At 41.8% G+C, this 17768-nt stretch overlaps 1 protein-coding gene across 7 annotated transcripts in view; it reads right to left on the reverse strand.

Annotated features, from left to right (window-relative positions):
• CNOT4 (CCR4-NOT transcription complex subunit 4) overlaps positions 1-13295 on the reverse strand; it is an 82687-nt gene extending 69392 nt beyond the window's left edge. For all 7 annotated transcript variants that reach the window (XM_027662310.1, XM_027662286.1, XM_027662267.1 and 4 more), the window contains exon 1: positions 12940-13295. The gene's annotated coding sequence lies outside the window, so the exon portion shown is untranslated. The remainder of the gene's footprint in view (positions 1-12939) is intronic.
• Positions 13296-17768: the final 4473 nt, after the last annotated feature.

A 17768-nucleotide genomic window follows, 5' to 3' on the forward strand; every position in this document is an offset into this window, starting at 1 on the left:
AAAAGTCCTCCTGCATTTCCACTGAAGCCACACTATCTGCTTTAAGGCTTTTAAAACAGAATTATACAATGTCCTGGGTTGGAAGGGATCTAAAAGATCATCTAGTTCTAACACCTCTGTCATGAGCAGGGACACGTTTCATTAGCCAAGGTTGCTCAGAGCTCCATCCAACCTGGTTTTGAGTATTTTCAGGGATGGGGCACCCACAACTTCCCTGGGCAACCTGTTCCAGGGTCTCATAACCCTCACAGTACAGAATTTTTTCCTAGTATCTAGTCTAAACCTACTCTCTTTCAGTTTGATAGCATTCCCCCTTGAACTGTCACTACATGCTCCTGTAAGAGGTCCATCTTCATCTTTCTTAGAGGCTCCCTTCAAGTACTGGAAGGCCACAATTATGTCACCCCAAAGTCTTCTCTTCTTCAGGCTGAACAATCCCAATTTTCTCAGCCTTTCCTCATAGCAGAGGTGCTCCATCCATCTAATCATCTTAGTGGCTTCCTCTGGACTCACTGCAACAGCTCCATGTCCTTCCTGTGCTGGGACCCCAGAGCTGAATGCAGCACTGCAGGTGGGATCTCATCAGAGCAGAGAGAGGGGCAGAACCCCCTCCCCTGACCTGCTGCCCAGGCTGCTTCTGATGCAGCCCAGGATACACTTGACTTTCTGGGGCTGTGAGCTCACATTGCTGGGTCACGTCCAGCCTCTCATCCATCAGCACTCCCAAGTCCTTCTCAGCAGGACTGCTCTTGACCCCTTCATCCCCCAGCCTGTACTGATACTGGGAGTTGCCCCGACTCAGGTGCGGCAACTTGCACTTGGTCTTGTTAAACCTCATGAGACTTTATAGGCTCATTACTGATTCTTAGTTTCAAGCTTTAACATTGACAATTTATTTGGGAAGTTGAGGACTGTTACATTTTTTTTGCTACAGATTCATAGAATAGTTCCAATTGGAAAGGATCTTTAGAGTTTCCTAGTCAACCTTCTCAAAGCAAGGTCAGCAAAATCAGTCTAGATTACACAGGGCTTTATCCAGTGGGCATCAAACCATCTAAGGATGGACACTACAGAATCTCTTTCACCTGTTCCAATAACTGTCCCACTTCATGGAGAAACATATTCTTCTTAAATGCAGTTATTTTAATGCATGCCTGCTTTCTCTTGCCTGCCTTCCACATATTGCTATAAAGATCCTGGCTCAGTATTCTCAACAGTCTGCCCATTGGTACTGTAAGGCTGCTATTACTTCCTCCTGCTTCCAAAAGCCTTCCCTTCTGCAGCCTGAAGACCCATTTCCCGAAGAACTGACAGAATTCTAGCAAACTTACTTCTCCTACACATCTGCTAAACCTAAAGTTTTCCATCACAAATATAATGTTTTGATTTAGAGTGGCTGTTATCTTCATCCCCACATTTCCCCAGATACAACTGTAGGAACTGACACCTCACACTAAAATCTGCTCTAATATAAGCTAAAATGAGTTATACACTGCCTTTCTGGGCTCACTATAATCCCCCTCTAGGACATACATCAACTCTAAAGAGACCATCTCCTGTTCAGCCTGCAGATCTGTTTCTAAACTAGAATTAAGAGATATGGAAGAACTTCCTAAGGAAAAAAAAACCAAAACACTCACCCAGTTGAACAAAGAGCTGTAGTCTTACAGGTTCATTATATATATGTGTACACAAGCTTGGATACATAGGAAAAAGAAAAGATGTCCTGAACTGAAGGAGGGGAAACAAACCAACAACAAAAAACCAACAACCAGCAACAAAAACACCCCAGTGGGAGGCAGGGGGTGAACCTACAACAAAAAAAACAAACCAATGACCCAAACTCAAAGTACATAGATCAGAAAGCTATCAGGAAGGAGAATAAGAGTACACTATTAGGACTGCTGTCTAAATCACTGTTACAAAAAAAGAATAAAAACATTAATGAAGATGCCACAAGCACTCCAGCATCTGAGGTAAATTTCTGTTAAGGTGTAGTCCTCTATTGACAATTACAAGCAAAAAGTTCCTCTATCAGTTTTCCCAATCCTCCAAAGTTACTTATCAGACTAACAATATTTCAGTACAGTAACAGCTCTTCAGACAGTCACTCACCCTTTGATGAAGCAAGTAACATCAGGAATTATTAACCACTGGAAAATCCATGTCATGACTAGTCAGTCAAGAAATCCCAGAGACAGGAGGGGAAGGAGTGAAAAAGAGGAGATATATCTCAAGATTTACTCCATATCTCTTATCAGTAATTGATATGTGCTCCAGCACTTATTTCTCAAAAGAAAACATGGGGGGCTACAGATACTGGAAGAAGTAGTGATGCTTCCTTAACAGAAGAAAAGCAATCTTCTCTACAGACTTTCATATCTCTCTGGAAAACCCATGTTCTATATTTCATTTCCAGCTGAGGGGGAGAAAACATCATAGAAAGGTCTGTACTCCTCATCCAGCTCACTAAAAAACAAACAAACAAACAAACAAAAAAAAACAAACCACCATACAAATAAAATAAATTCTTGCAGCAGTTTAAAATAATTCTTCAGAATACTTGAGAAACTCTAAAGAAACACATGGAAGGAGGAAGATTTAATCATTCTCTTCAACCTCATCCTAAAACTTGTGAAACAGCAGAGTCACTGGCCTCAGATTCACTCTCAGTCATTCATACTCTTAAGATCTTTCCAGTCACATAACTGGAAAAAAGTAAATTTGACTTTTGCAAGAAGTGACAATGCTTGCCCCTCACCACAGAGGCTGTCAAGTAAGGAGAGCCAAGTCAGTTTAAGCCACAGGCAAATGAACACTTAACAACTGGGAGACAGAATATTATTAGATGAATAACTAACTGGGGCCCCCAGCATAATGAAGACATGGAACTGCTCAAGCAGGTGCACAGAAGGGCCACAAAGATGATCACAGGGTTGCAGTATCTCTCCTATGAGGTTAGGGTTGTTCAGCCCGGAGAAGGCTCCAGGGAGATCTTACAGCAGCCTTCCAGAACCTAAAGGGGGCCTATGAGAAATATGGAGAGGGACTCTATCAGGAAGTGATAGTACAAGGGGTAAAGCTTTTAAACTGAGAGAGGGTAGATTTAGATCAGCTGTTAGGGAGAAATTCTTCACAATGAGGGTGCTGAGGTCCTGAAATAGGTTGCCCAGTGAAGTGTGGATGTCCCACCCCTGGAAGTGTTCAAGGCCAGGTTGGATGGGGGCTTTTTGAGCAACCTGGGCAAGTGGAAGGTGTTCCTGCTCATGGCAGGAGGTGTGGAACGAGATGATCTTTAAGGTCCCTTCCAAACCATTCTGTGAGTCTATGAACTCGTCTACACTTTGCATTTTAAAAGGCAACACAGCAACCCATCAGAACTTAATTGCATTTAGGAGTGCTTAAGGCAGAAAACCAAAATACTACAAATTAAGGCTGTGATCCTACAAACACTTAAGTAGTAAACTTTACTGGAATAGATTTAGATTATAATGAAATTACAGAACATGCCTGAAACAGAGAAACAAGCCTACCTTTGCAATATTAGCTTCAAAAATGTTTATTGTAACAACTTCCTACCACAAGGACTGCTCTTGTACAATATAACAGTCTTAGCATATAAATACACAAAGTACAGTGGAACTGTAAAGTTACAACAGAAGTTTAATACACACAAGCCTATTTCCACTTTAAAGAGACATTAACAGTTACACCAAGGTACATACACATAGAATTTTTCAAGAGTGAAAAAGTAACTAAAGCATGAGTCCCTGTAGCTAATAACCGGACCATTTCAGCTTTTTCTCTATGTGTACCTGGAAGGTAAAGCTGACTCCAAATATAGCACAGGTCTTGTGCTCAAATTTGTGGCACTACCTGAAAGTAGGTGGAAATTAGGCCTCTGGCTTATTTCTTGTTCCATGCTAAAAATGACAAAGGGTGAAGCTTCCCTAAAATCTGAAATTCTGCAGCACGTAATTCAAGACAATAAAATATTTCTTTTAGTAATTTAGGAAACAGTTGGATAACATAAAAGGTACATCTACTTAAAATGCAGTACCAAATAAATCCAGTGATCTATCAGTTCTAGCGGTTGAAGAAAAACACTAACTCAGGAGTTCAGTTTAAGTATAGAAAATAGGAATACTATGCTTAGGATATCATCTGCTTCAGACAAGAGCAAGATGCTGCTTCAGTAACATTCACTGACATCTGAGTCAACAGAAAATAGTACAAACGTCTACCATGTCACAGTCACAATCACACTTTGGGATTCATTTGGCTTCTATAGAGAATACCTGAAATTTTACTATCTATTTTGTAATCTAAAAATCAGTTATTGCAAAAAGCAAACCAATCATTTAACGAGAAGCACAGAAAAATTTCAGAGGATGGAAACATCTTCTAATCAGTCACACCACATACCTGCCAGAAATCCAGAAAGGTAGTTGCTTTGTGCAATATTCACTCATACCATAAATCCTCATTCCCACATATCTGGTACACAAGCCTGTGTCTAACTTTTCAGGGAAATACATATGTGTTTGCTTGCATTCAAGGAAGCACTTTTACCTCAATGAGGAACAGAACATATATAACTGGTTGAAAATATATGCTATATATATATATGCTATATGCTGTAGTAAACAAATTCTACAGACAGTCATATATAAAGCAATTGCCTTAAAAGAAAAAAGCAAAGGGAGAACATTAAGAAGCAACCTGTGAAAATAGTTTTCAAGATCATTTTTTAAAAAGGTTAGGCAGAAAGGGAAAATTAATTTAACATTCTAAAATGAAACAATTTAGTAAAAGACCCAAAAAGCAGAGCATCAGCTTCCACAAATTTAAGTAGAATGTGTAGTATTGGTTTTTTATAAATTCCTTCTACCTCAAATACATGGAGCTGTGTTAACTCAGACAGGTGAAGTTAAGGAGTCATTTGGTATGTACAAAGTACTGAATTAAATCCCAAACAAAAATCTGTCAGACTGTGACAAATAAACGCTGTAAAAAGCACAGAAGTTCAAGTTGACTCCAAATGCACTTGCCCAGCACATCCTTTAAATGCTGCGACTGTTTAATACTATGAGATACAAGTCTGAGTTTTTAGCAACTAGGAGTAGCTGAATGCGGTTTCTTTGGAGAAGCCTAAGCCATATGAGATGCAAACTAACCAAAACCCATAAGAAAATCGAAAAACTGCCTAAAGAGGATGAAGAACTGGCTGACAGATTTAAATTTCTTTAAAAATAGAAGAAAAAAATACAAAATTACAACATTAAGGATGCCTCAAACATTTATGCTGATGTCAGGTCTGTGCAAGCGGATGCTCTCCAATATCTGACTTCATACTAAGTAAATAAAAAAAAAAAAACCCAAAACAAAAAAAACCCCACAATAAAACACAGAGTGATAGAGTCCATCTCCTTTCTGCACTTCTATATAATATGGTATTTCCTGAGTCCATTATAAGTCTCAGAAAAAAATAGTACAGTCAAAAGATGTTGCACTCTACCTCTACAGCTACCTTCACCATGCTTTCAGAGTCGGCACACACTGAATACAGCAGAAACAGTAGCTGGTGGTAAGTGGCTCATTCATTACGAGTGAATGACTACAGCACTGCTAGGGCCAAAAGGAACCTGCCCCTCTCACCTCATCACACCAAATTACATTTGTTTGAAAACAAATTTTGCTTAACCTCTGCTCAATAGTTTAATATAGATATATATGTGCAAAGAATGTTTAAAAAAAGTATGGTAACCAGTATTAATTATGATTAAAGACAGAATAAACATTTTACTTCAAAGTGCCTGCTTTCTGACTCTTCACTTCACTTATATTCTACACAACTAAGCTCAAAAAATAAAAGCTATGTGCCACTGCAGGTTTCCTTATAAAAATGGTTGTATGGTGTTCTCTTTTTGCTCACTGAACTCAAAAGCAATTAGCTAGTTTCCCAAAAGAAGATACTACAGAACCAATTCTAAGTAGTTCCTGCCCAGGGAACTTTTCTTAAGTCTGCCGGTCATGTGGTCACACAACACAGCCAGTTTTCACCAAGTTTCACTGTGTTATGTATTTATACAGTAGTAACCAGAGCAATAGTTCTCATACAAGGTATGCCACTGCCCCACCTCCTGGGAATCACAAGCCTCAAGGTTAAATCAGAATGAGACCACGAGCAAAAGCTTTAAGAAATTAATGGCTCTAAAAAGGCTCAATTAGAAGAGGAAGCCACTACACTGTTGAGAACACACGAATGAACCTACCTTGAAGTATGCTTACAGTTATAACTACTATTCAAGACTAGACTGAAACTGTAATCCAGCCAGATGACGACACTACCCATGTGCAGAAGATTCTTGATGAGTATAAGAGCTGCTATTTCCTTAAACTTCCCAGCTGTTCTTCCATATTTTCAGCATACACCGACAGTTACGTAAAAGAAAACCAGTGATCATCCTCTGGGTTCAGACTTACCACCTGATGTTCTAGAACCAGTTTGCCACTAACTGCGAAACCACAACATTAATATGTTAAATATACACTTTACTAAATGAAAGGATTAGTAAAGGAGCTTCCAAAGACAGGAAGAGGCTCTAATTTCTCAAACATGGTTCCTCAGTTATGAATTCCTTGACCCCTAACCTAGGATGAAGTTTCATAAAAAGAAAGATTACCTTCTTACAAAAAGAAAGATTACCTTCTTATAAAAAGAAAGATTACCTTCTCAGGAAAAGGGATTCAACTTGCTAAACCATCAAGAGAAGCACATGCAAGAAGGCTCCTTCAGAGCAGCAGCAGCAGTTACACGATAAATGGCAGTAAGACTAAGTCACTAGACAAACTGGATTAATGCTATTGGGTCTCTCTCACTCAGACCAGTGCTTTTAACATAACTTCAGGACTTTAGGGGCCCCTACAGTTCACACTGATTGAAGGAAATATATTCAAATGAACTATGGGGCATGTTGACCCATAAACACTAATTTTGACCTAGCAAGTTCTGGCCTTTCATTTTATGTTAGTTTAGGAGCTCTCAGAGGACACATTTTATGAATGAAATACTGAAGGTTAACCTTAGTTTTCATTCAAAAAAAAAAAAAAAAAGGAAGAAGTCACATGTAATGAAGCAGCAGCTATTCAGAGAGAGGGAATAGTTTCTATTTTTGCAACGTCCAGTAGCCCAAGGTAACATCTTCATATCACAGCAAAGCCTTAAGTCTTTAACTGACAGGCACAGCTATAGCTACACATACCTATCTTCATTCATTATATGCGGAGAGAAGACAGAGAAAGAAAGTAGCTGAACACTTTCTCCCTTCATCTAATGATTACTGCTACATACTGTCAGAGACTGAAATGGTTAATGATTTATGCATTCTAGGAGACTTTTGCAGGCTTTTGACTTGCATGATACCTCTGATGAGCAGTCGGGCCCCTCCCTCCCTCCAGTGCTGAAGGTGTGAAGCCCTGAAAAGGCAAGAAGCCGAGCTCGCAGGCTTTTGACTGTTGATACATCTGATGAGCAATCAGGCCCCTCCCTCCCTAAAGGCGGGAACCGGGCGAGACACAAAAAAACTCAGCACAGACCCAGGAGTTGTTGGAGGCTCGAGGCATGGCCCGTGATATAATAACTCATAACTTCTTAGAGTATTGGGGCTTCCCCCCTTCACCCCCAGCAGATCAAGGCCACCACTTCAACTGACAGACATGGAAGCATCACTGGACCCCGTGGGCGGTGACTATATACATCTGTCCACTCTCAGCTTTTCTTTCCCTTACTCTCCCTTGCTCTTATCCTGCCTTTCTCTCCCCTATGCATTTTCTTTCCCTCCCCAAAGGTTATCTGTGTCACATTGCTGTATGACAGCACCCAAACTGCTAGCATGCCTGTTAATACAGAATTGTTAAAATAAATCTCGTCAATATATGTTTTCAAACACTGATTATTTAGTGTCGTTTCGCTTTAATCCACCCCAAAGGAATTATTGATAAAACCTGGGTTACCCCCTCCACCCCCTTTTTCCTGGGGCGGGACGTAACACATACTTCTTTCCCTATCCCATTTTTCTGTTTCTAGACTATATTACAAAACAGAAACTCTGAACAATAGCCACCACATGCTTACCTATTCAGGACATAACCTTCATCAAAACTTCTATCACTTAACTCCCTCAGCTAGGCAGTTCCAAAACATATATAAATGTAATTTAATTACTTCCTCCCAGTCCTGCACTCAAATTCTGTTGCTTTGTTTTAAGATAGTAATTTACTGTAACATGGAATAGGAGATAGGTTTAGAAATAACAAAATTACTCCACCTACAAGTATAGTATTTCACAGTCTAGGTGTCTCAGTTTGTGGTTCTTGCAATTTAAAATTAATATACACATTTCAAACAGGACCCACATTACATCTACACTGGTGAAAGAAACTTTAAACCAATGTATAACATGAAGCCTGCCTTCAAATAAATCTCATCTGTTTAATTCAGTGTTCCTGAAACAAATTAAGAAAACTGTTAGCAAATCTTCCTATGCAGTGTATTTTATCTTACAATGAGTGAGATTGCTATCCTTTTAGTTACTAGTTTTCTGTATGAAACCTTACATGGAATAAAACATTTAAGAACATCCACACTGGGAAAAATAAATGCCCCTTCTGTTAAGTAGGGAAAAAATTAGAGCTCAGTGGACTGAAATATAAGATTATATTGCAGTTCACCAAAAACAAGGCCTAAAAACATGCCAAAGTAAAACCTGGGATAAAGAACCACTTGAAAACCACAGTACACACTCCTATCACATTTTTTGGCCATCCCTACAAAGCTTCTGTGTTTCTGTTTTAAATTTGAAGAATTCATTAGAATAAGTTAAAAGCAAAGACAGAGAAGTGTGCTGCCATTTTTGCAGTTTATTTCACTTAATTTGTTTTGAAAAACAAAGAAGCAAAAAACCAACACCCAACAACACAAAAATGCCAACAAATTCCTAGCACTAATAATTGATACAATTGATTACACAGAAAATATTGCATCTTTACCTTCCAGCGATCAAGGACTGCTAAGCTGTGAAGAGTCAAATACTCAAAGCCCAGAGAGCGCCAGTCCAAGGACCTGCACTACAACAGGGGACCCTCCATCTAACTTCAAGCAGAAATACAATTGCTTTATATCAGATTTTGTGGTCAGTTGGAACCCACTTCATATTAGGAATCTATTCCTCTCAAGACAACATCAAGATAGAAGAAACTGATACTGGGCTCACAGTATGTTAGATCCTAGACAGATGAAGTTTTCCTTCTTCCCGTGCAAGAAAACAGAACCAGATCAAAGTCAGACAGCACCGATCAGAGAATAAGCCTTAGCCAAGAACCAAGTTCACCTTCCACCAAGTTCAGTAGCATGTTTGCTTGATCCACCTTTATTTTTAATTTGGTGACTAAAAGATAAAAAAAATTCCCCTTATGTTGATCCCAACCTATTTTTTCCCCAATCTGAAAACGAGCAACAGATGAAGTACCTGATAAAAATACACAAATTACTGATTAATCATTATGAAATTAACACTAACGTATTCTGCTCCAGAATAAAAATACAGTACATAGCTTTCAGGGTACACAGAAAAGGATGAGCAGGAGCATCATTCTCTTGGCCCGTATTCTCCTCATGGCTTTGGATGCAGGCTTCCTCAAGTTGTTAAAGCACATGCATGAGATAGCTTATCAATATCTTATTTTGTACATGCATGTTTAGAAAACAGTTGCAAGCTCCATTTAAATAATAGACTCCTACAAGAAATATCTTGGAGTTGTCATGTTCCCAGAATAGTGAAGTGGAAGAAAAGAAAATAAAACATATAGCCACAAAATCTACTTAATCTTAGTACTATGAGGAAATCAATTCTTTTCTTTCAGCTGTTGGAGCCAGTCTAATAACAGCTAGCCAGAAGTCAAAAACATGTATTCTGAATCCTCACTGAATTAGTATGATCCTTGATACAATTTTAAAATAAGAAAACTGTAAAGATTCCCTTTTCAAGATCATACAAGAAAAATGCCATCTGACAAAACCAAGCATATCAAAGTTCCTGGTACGACAGAACAAAATCTAGTTTAATAAAAACATGCACCTAACTGATCCAAACAGTTTAATGCAAAAACACATATATGTATTTACTTACAGAGGGTATATTCCTATTTTCTGCTTAACACTTACACTGCCCTCCCAGCTTGCTTACAGGAAGAACCAGAAGGTCTGAGCAGCATCTCAAGCCACGCCAAACCATTTGCTGCTACACTTAGTTTTCCAAGCCCGGAAAGCGTTTACAGTTGTTAAAATGTTAACAAATGTTAATCAATCTCCTGAAAGGAATAAATTCCTAGACTATTCTCCAAGAACCAGAAGAGTGGTGCCCAGAGAGATGAGGGCTCTATTTATTTATAGAGCTCTAGCTCCTCACACTGTTTCCATCCAATAAAAACGGGACAAACCAGATATACACTGGAAAAAAAAAAGCATAAACATCTTGAAAGAGAGGAAGCATTCAGGACACAAGGTAAGTCATGCAGTCTTTCACATATGCACCTAGTCAAGTTATCTCAGCAATACTGCACAACTGCAAGCAGGACAAAAGGTGATTGGTACAACCTAAGGCACTAATTCACCACGTGAAAGTTTAGGCACCCTTGATCCTAGCAGTCTTGCTGAGCAAGTAATTTCCTTCCAGCATGTGTTAAGGCCTATAGATCAGCCTCATCTTACCAAAACAACCAAGGCCTAAGATGCAATCTACGATCAGCCATTTAACAGTTACCCGTGCTTACAGAACAGTCTATTTGAAATAATCTCATTTCTCATTTATTTCAAAGAAACAGGCAAAATTTTGAGAAATAGTTACCAGAGTTAAGCCTTCAGGGCCCATACTTAAGATCTTGGTCAGAGTAATTTCAAAACATTTAACTCACAAAGAATGCCCCAACTTTCCTGAACAATAGCCATGAAAGACAACCTGTCTCTGTACATAAAGAATATTTCTAATTAAATAAAAAGGCCACATACTTGAGTATACTCTCTCACCAGCTTTTTTAGCCCAAGCCTTTTATTTAGTTGGCACTCTAAGGATGTTCTTAAACTTTGAGGAAAAGGTACCAAGAAACTGGTAGAGCACTACTCCTGACAGACACTCACCATTTTTTCCCTGTAAAGAGAAAAGCTGTTAGATCCAACACTCATCATTTTAAAAGCTAATAAAGAGGCACCTGAAGAAACACACAGAATAAAAGAACATATTATTTTATCATTGTATTTCTCCTTTTCAAAACAATCTTTTCCCCTAAAATGAGCTTAGTTTGCAATTCAGCCAAGTTCAACTGTCAGGCATTTCTAAACACTTGCATGTGTTCATCTTGTTTATGAAATGGAAACTCTATCACAGAATTCCAAAAGCCTAAGGTACAGCACAGCTGAATCCCTGACCATGCATTAGACCACTACGTTATTATAGAGATGCTAAGAAACTAGGAGTATATTTGAGTATTTGTAAGCCATCTGAAACTAATTCACCCTCTCCAGTCAAACAGCTGCTTTCTTCCCTGCTCTTCATAAGCCTGCATTTTATTTTTTCCCTTTCCTTTTTCCTTTTTTAGCAGTGAAAGGGGCTAGAAAAAAATTTCTTTCTTCTACATATTCATCTTTCAGTATGAGTTCTCTTCTGTTAGTGCCAGACAGCAAGAATATGAAGTCAAAGTACAGGGATGTTGAAGTCAAGACATTTCAAAGCTAAAACAAAATACAAACAGTTAAAACACAGCAAGTTAGAAACCTGTACAGGGTCAATAAACATGCGACTGGCCAACATTAACTTCTACAACTTTTGAACAGGAGCAAGCCAACATCTGCAGGCCTAGAGATTCCACAGCTTTAACTAGCTGATAGGTTTTGCTTCCATTAACATATGGTCTGAAGAGAATTGCTTCTCGTATGAACTATATACTCGGTATTACCACGCTGACAGAAATATACAAGCCATGGACAATTAAATCCTTTCTGGTACAGTAACCAAACATTTTAAGATAATTATCTAATGTATTTTCCCTCCCCTTCACTGTACAGACGAAGGCAGTGGCAGCTCCCTTTCAGACTGGCAGGTAGAGCTGTACGACCATCGCTGGGAACAGGAGAGAGCCCGCATGCAGCCTTGCCATTTGCTTCTGCCAATGCACAGAACAGAAAGAGCTTCCAGGATTTTGCAAGTAGGAAACGGAAAGTTACATATAGGTTATTTTACTGACAGGCAAATCTCGGGAGGCTACATGGACTGTCCAAAATAACATCAAAATTAAGAGGCTGCCATTTACCATCTGTTTGTCTCTCTCTCTCGAAAAAAAAGTACACATCACAAGAAAAAATAGAGCCTGGCTCCGTGGAAGAGGAAGAAGGGGAGAAAGGAAATTTCCACGCAAATTCCAAGTGAATCACGCCGCGATGCCCGCGCCCGGCCGCGCCGGCCTGCCCCGACGGAGGCGAGCGGCTCCGGGGGCACCGGCCCCCCGCGGCCCTGACCGGTGGCCCGGCACGGTCCAAGGGCTCCGCCACGCCGAGGCGGCGAGGAGGAGATAAATAAAGCCTCCTCCGGGCAGCGGCACCGAGGGAGCCCCTTCCCCGGCGCCCCCCGGGAGGAGGAGCGGCCCGCTCGCCTCCGCGCCCTCTCCGCCCGGCCCGGTGCCCCGGGCGCTCGGCAGCGGCCCGGTGCGTTCCCCGACCCCAGGGCTGCACCGCCGGGTGGGCTGCGGCCTGCGCCGTCCCGGCGAAGCCGCGGCGCTTTCGTAGCCAGAGCGGCCCGGCTCCCCCCCGCCTCCTCCTCGCCTCTGCTTCCCTCCCTCCCTCCCTCCCTCCTTCCCTCTCCGGCCCGGCCTTCAGCTCGCACTCACCCGCCTTCCTTCTGCCTGCCCGGCCCGCGGTGCGTGTGCGCGGCTCTCCCCGCTCGGGCTGCCCGGCGCGGCGGGGGCGGCCGGGCGAGTGGGTGAGTGAGCGTGCAGGGAAGGAGGCGAGGGGAAAAGGAGGAGAAGGGTGGGGAGGGAAGGAGAGAGGCGGCGAGGAAAGAGAGAGAGAAGCGGAGGGGAGAAACCCGCAGCGGCGCTCCTGGTGCGGGACGTGCGGTGGCGGCCAGCCAGGCGCTCAGGCGGCTGCTCCGACGACCTTTACGCGAGGGACGGGCGGTCTCCGAGCTCGGGGCGCTCCGCTGCCAGCCCGGCCACCATCTTACATTGGGGAGACTTGCCCCGGACGCCGCCCCCGCTGCGCGTGCGCCGCCGGCAGTGGGCGGGGCGCGGCGCGGGAGGGGGAACGGGGCGCGACGGCAGCGGCCGCGACGGGCCCGGGGCATGACGGGGCTTGTAGGCGGGGACGGCCCGGGCAGAGCGGGAGGAGGCGGCGTCGGGGCGGGGGTCGGCCCTTCCGCCGGGCCGGGACTTCGAGGTGCCGGCGGGGCGCGGCTCCTCCTGGGCCTTGTTCCGGGGAGTCCGCGGCCGCAAACGCAAACCTGCTGCCGTTTCAGCCACCTGTTGCTGGACATTAAACCGTGTAGTTTTCAAGCACGGGGTGGATTTATTTATTTATTTATTCATTCATTCATTCATTCATTTATTCATTTCTGTATTTATTTTATTCCTCCCATTGGTGTTGTTTTGGGAGTTTTTCCCCCGCCAGGTCGAAGCGACCCCGTGTGCCTCCCCGTCGGACTTTGCCGGTTGTTGGCTACAGCGTCAGGGGGTGGATGTGTTGTGTTCTCCCGGGAACACCTGACGCGGCTGTCGCGGCGGCTCGATTGGGGCTGGATGCGGCTCCCGCGGAGCTCGGCACGGGCACCTTCCATTCCCGCACCCTCCGGGAGAGAGGACTGTGCCCGGGCGCTATCCTAGCCCCCCCGGTGCCGCCTCTGCCATCGCGCCAGCCAGCCCTGTTCCCCAGGAGGGCACCCCCGCCACCTCCCCCCTTACCCTTCCCTCTTTCCCATTTTTCTTCTCTTTCGTTGGTTGGTTGGTTGGTTTTGTGTCGTCGTTTCCCGCCCGCCATCCTCACAGGCTCCAAGCACGAAGACCTGGTGTGACAAGATTGCTTCGCTGCTTCTATTCCTGGAGTTGCAAAATTTGGAGAGTTTTGGTTCCCGGGGCACTGTGCTCGTGTCCCGCCAGGCCCCACTCCAGGTGGCCGCTCCTCCCTCACCTGCCCAGTGCCTCTCTGTGCCCGGGCTTGGCTTTCCCATGGCAGCAGGCACTCCCATGGCGCTGCCCCTTTGCTGAACAGACTTCTGTTGCTGCTATTATTATTGTTATTTTCCAAGTTCATTCCCTTTTTGACGCACAAGCCAAAGGCACAGAAAAAGGTGTTTTCTTGGTTTCTTCTATTCACTTACAAAATCCAGGCGAATTCAATTTTCATGCATACAGCTGTAAGCAATTTCGACAAAGGCAACTTTTTGAAAAATCTCAAGGAGAGGATCTCTCCCCTGCCAAAAAGGGTCTTTTTTTTGGTCAAGAATCTCCTGCCCCAACATTCGTAGCTCTCCACAGACAGCCTCATCCTGGGTGTTTAATTATCAGTTATCTCCAGTGCACAAGCTATTACTACTTTTGTCATGACAATATTCACCTGAGAAATTTACTTATTTCAGCAATTGGTAGGAAAGAGAGGTGTTCATCACTGAATGCACTGGCACAACTATTATGCTCAGCGGTATGAATTTTTTCTTTGTTACTTTTGTTTCTTAGTTTGAAGAGTTATATTAGTACAGCCTTGTACAATATGCCCATTCCACTAACAGTGAAACTTGTGTTGACATAGCTTATGTCCTTCCTAAAACAACATTACCTTGTGTATATTAAAGTTTAGAGTGATATATGTACATTCACCACAGGAAAGCTCTATGAATTAACTTTACTACTTCTTGTTGTAGGCAAGACCCAGGTTCACATAAAAGGAAATGCTGTTTTCAGTAGTAGTCTTCACATGTGAACCCAAATATAATGTTCTTTTGAAAACAAAACATACAATGGAATATAAACACCCATGTATGTGAGAAACTCCATGTTTCTCTGCATATATCTTCAACTGTAACATATACATCGTATATTAATGTAAAATTAATTAGTACATATTAATCAAATTCAGGTGACTGTATATATATAAAATAATGTATTTTTCAAAAAGTTCATTATTTTCATATCAACTGATATAAATCATTAGGTTCCAAAAGTACCTATTATGTAAGTAACTTATATAAGTAATGTAATTGTTAACACACCTAACACTCAGCCACATTTTCTGTTGAATAAAAGTAAGTACTCTGACTTGGAAAGAAAGATTAAAAATAATGTAACTAAAAGCTGCAATTTTGGCTCAGATTTGAGGCTGTTAATATTAAGTGAAATCTGTGATTTCTTTTAATCCAGTATTGAGGAATCTTTCCCCTAGTAAAAGTCTGTTCAAATCCCTTTACTTAACCTGCGTGAACACAAATTTCAGCAGCATCCAATAATAACGTAGGAAAAAAATCTATGTGGCTGAAGATTACTTGGGCTGATGTTACTAAAGATTACCCATAGCCCTGCCTCCACCTCTGCTTTAATCTGGTAAGAATAATTCACTAGGATATCATGTGGCCATTTTAAGATGTTCCTTAAATTAATTATTTTCTTACTTTTAAGTAATTGTAGTTGCTTTCATGAGGTTACATAACTGCATTTTGACACTTCATTTACTTCTGGAAATATTTGGGGTTTGTTTGTTTTAAATGGGTCTGATAACTCAGCAGGACTGTTTCTAAAAAATTGTTTCCACATCTATAAAGAAAAGCTTTCAAAATACATTTTCTTGATAATGTAATAACCAATGTGTATTAGCTAGAGTAAAAATGTCTATCCATATGATCTATTTGTTGTGGTTCAGCCCCCAGTTGCCTGAGATTTGTTGCATACACACTGTTGTGCACTGATTCACACCATGCACTGGGAAATTGTTCTCCCGGCCCATGTTCTGAAGTCACTGTCTAGTGGAAAAAATATCAGAACTTACTAGGATTCTGCAGTTTGGGGTGAAACCAAGCTATTTTCAGGACTGCTCCAGTGTTATGTCATAGCCATTTCAAATGGCTGCCAACCTGCTTGGAGGAAATATGGCTGAGATCGACTATGGAGTGTCCTGAAAAGGGATTAGAAAGAGACATGATGGTGGTGTACCGATACTGGCAGAGGAGGAGGAGGTGGAGATCAAGTAATTTCCATGCCCCATTGGGATAGAGTAATTATGCTGGAACTTCAGGATGGTAAAGGTTGCAAAGCATCTGTACAGACTGCAGTCTGAATATTCAGCAACAAAAAACCAATACAGCAGCATCTCTACGTGTGGACATGTGTACCCGTCACATTAGTGCCTCAGTGCTTGCCAGCAACCCGGTTGGCTTTCTGCTCACTGGGATTGGTAATGGTAATTCTACCAGTGTGTGCTGGAAATATGTATCACATGTATGTTTCAGTGTGCTGGTGCTGAGAAAATATTTCAAGATTTGGAAAGTTCATGATCCAGAGTTGTGCTGGCAGCAGTGGCTGGATGCGTGTGCCTGTATTTCAGACTGAAAGTTGGGTTTCATAAATAGAAAAAATTATTTTTTCAAGCTTCTGCAAAGCCTCACTGATTGCTACAGAAAGTTCACAGACATAGAATGTTCTGACTAACTGTAGAATAATAATTAAGGGCTTTGTTAGGAAATGAAAGGCAGGTGGAGAAGCCTTACAAACACTCTGATCAATATTTACTGCAAGTGGCAGATGTTCACTGTGTCTTGTTGGAAATCCATGAGAGGAGAAGGAGGTGCCCATGCTGCTCAGGGAAACAGGATGAGTGATTTGTCCTGCTGTTTCTTAAATGAGAGAATAGTGGTGAAAAAATGAATGTATTACAGCCAAAAATATGAGAGATGTATCTTCATTAATGTTTTTGGATTATTAGGGGAAAATGAGAACTTCAATGGGATGCTTCAGCCATTTTTTTCATTACAACCTTTGCTCATTCAGCATAACTGGCACAGCACACCTTATCTGCTAAGTGCACCTATCTTTGCAAATAAAAGCAGAATTCACTCCTGTTTTCTGGAAAGGGTGCGGTGAGGACATGCAGGAAGCTCCCACTACTCTTGTTAACCTCAGAGTGCACTTGAAGTAATGGTATAACATCCTAATATTCTTCAGAGGACTGTTTCTTTTGCACAATTTAAAACAAATCTTCCTGTATGTTTTCTTTCCTTGTCCTAAATTCATGTGCAAGTTAACTCAAGTTGCCATAAGCATCCTTCCAGCTCCTTTTTTGCCTTCTGGCTCCGGTGATGAAATCCATCCACAGAATCCTTGAACTTCTCTTTCCTATCCTCCTTTTCTTTTTTGAAATATTTTTTATGCATCAAGCAGCTTGTAAGGCTCATGTTCCTCATCGTAATAGTGCCTTCGTTGCCAGGGACAAAGTGCAAATATTTGTTATTTCTACACTGAACTCAGTGCCAATGATCATAGGTTTCATATTTTTTAATCAATTTTGGAATGTCATTCTCATCTGTTTTTCCAGTTTGGGCTTCCCTAGGAAGTGGTTGTTCCCAGGGAACCCTGTAGTGTGTAACAAAATAAGAAGCCTCCCACTCTACATCTCCTTTCTGTAGAAATCCTATGCTGGTTTTGAAATAGGAAAGAGGGAAGAAGATGCTGGGCTAATG

Source organism: Corapipo altera, unplaced genomic scaffold, assembly GCF_003945725.1.
Source record: "Corapipo altera isolate COAL_440 unplaced genomic scaffold, ASM394572v1 1, whole genome shotgun sequence".
NCBI lineage: Eukaryota > Metazoa > Chordata > Aves > Passeriformes > Pipridae > Corapipo > Corapipo altera.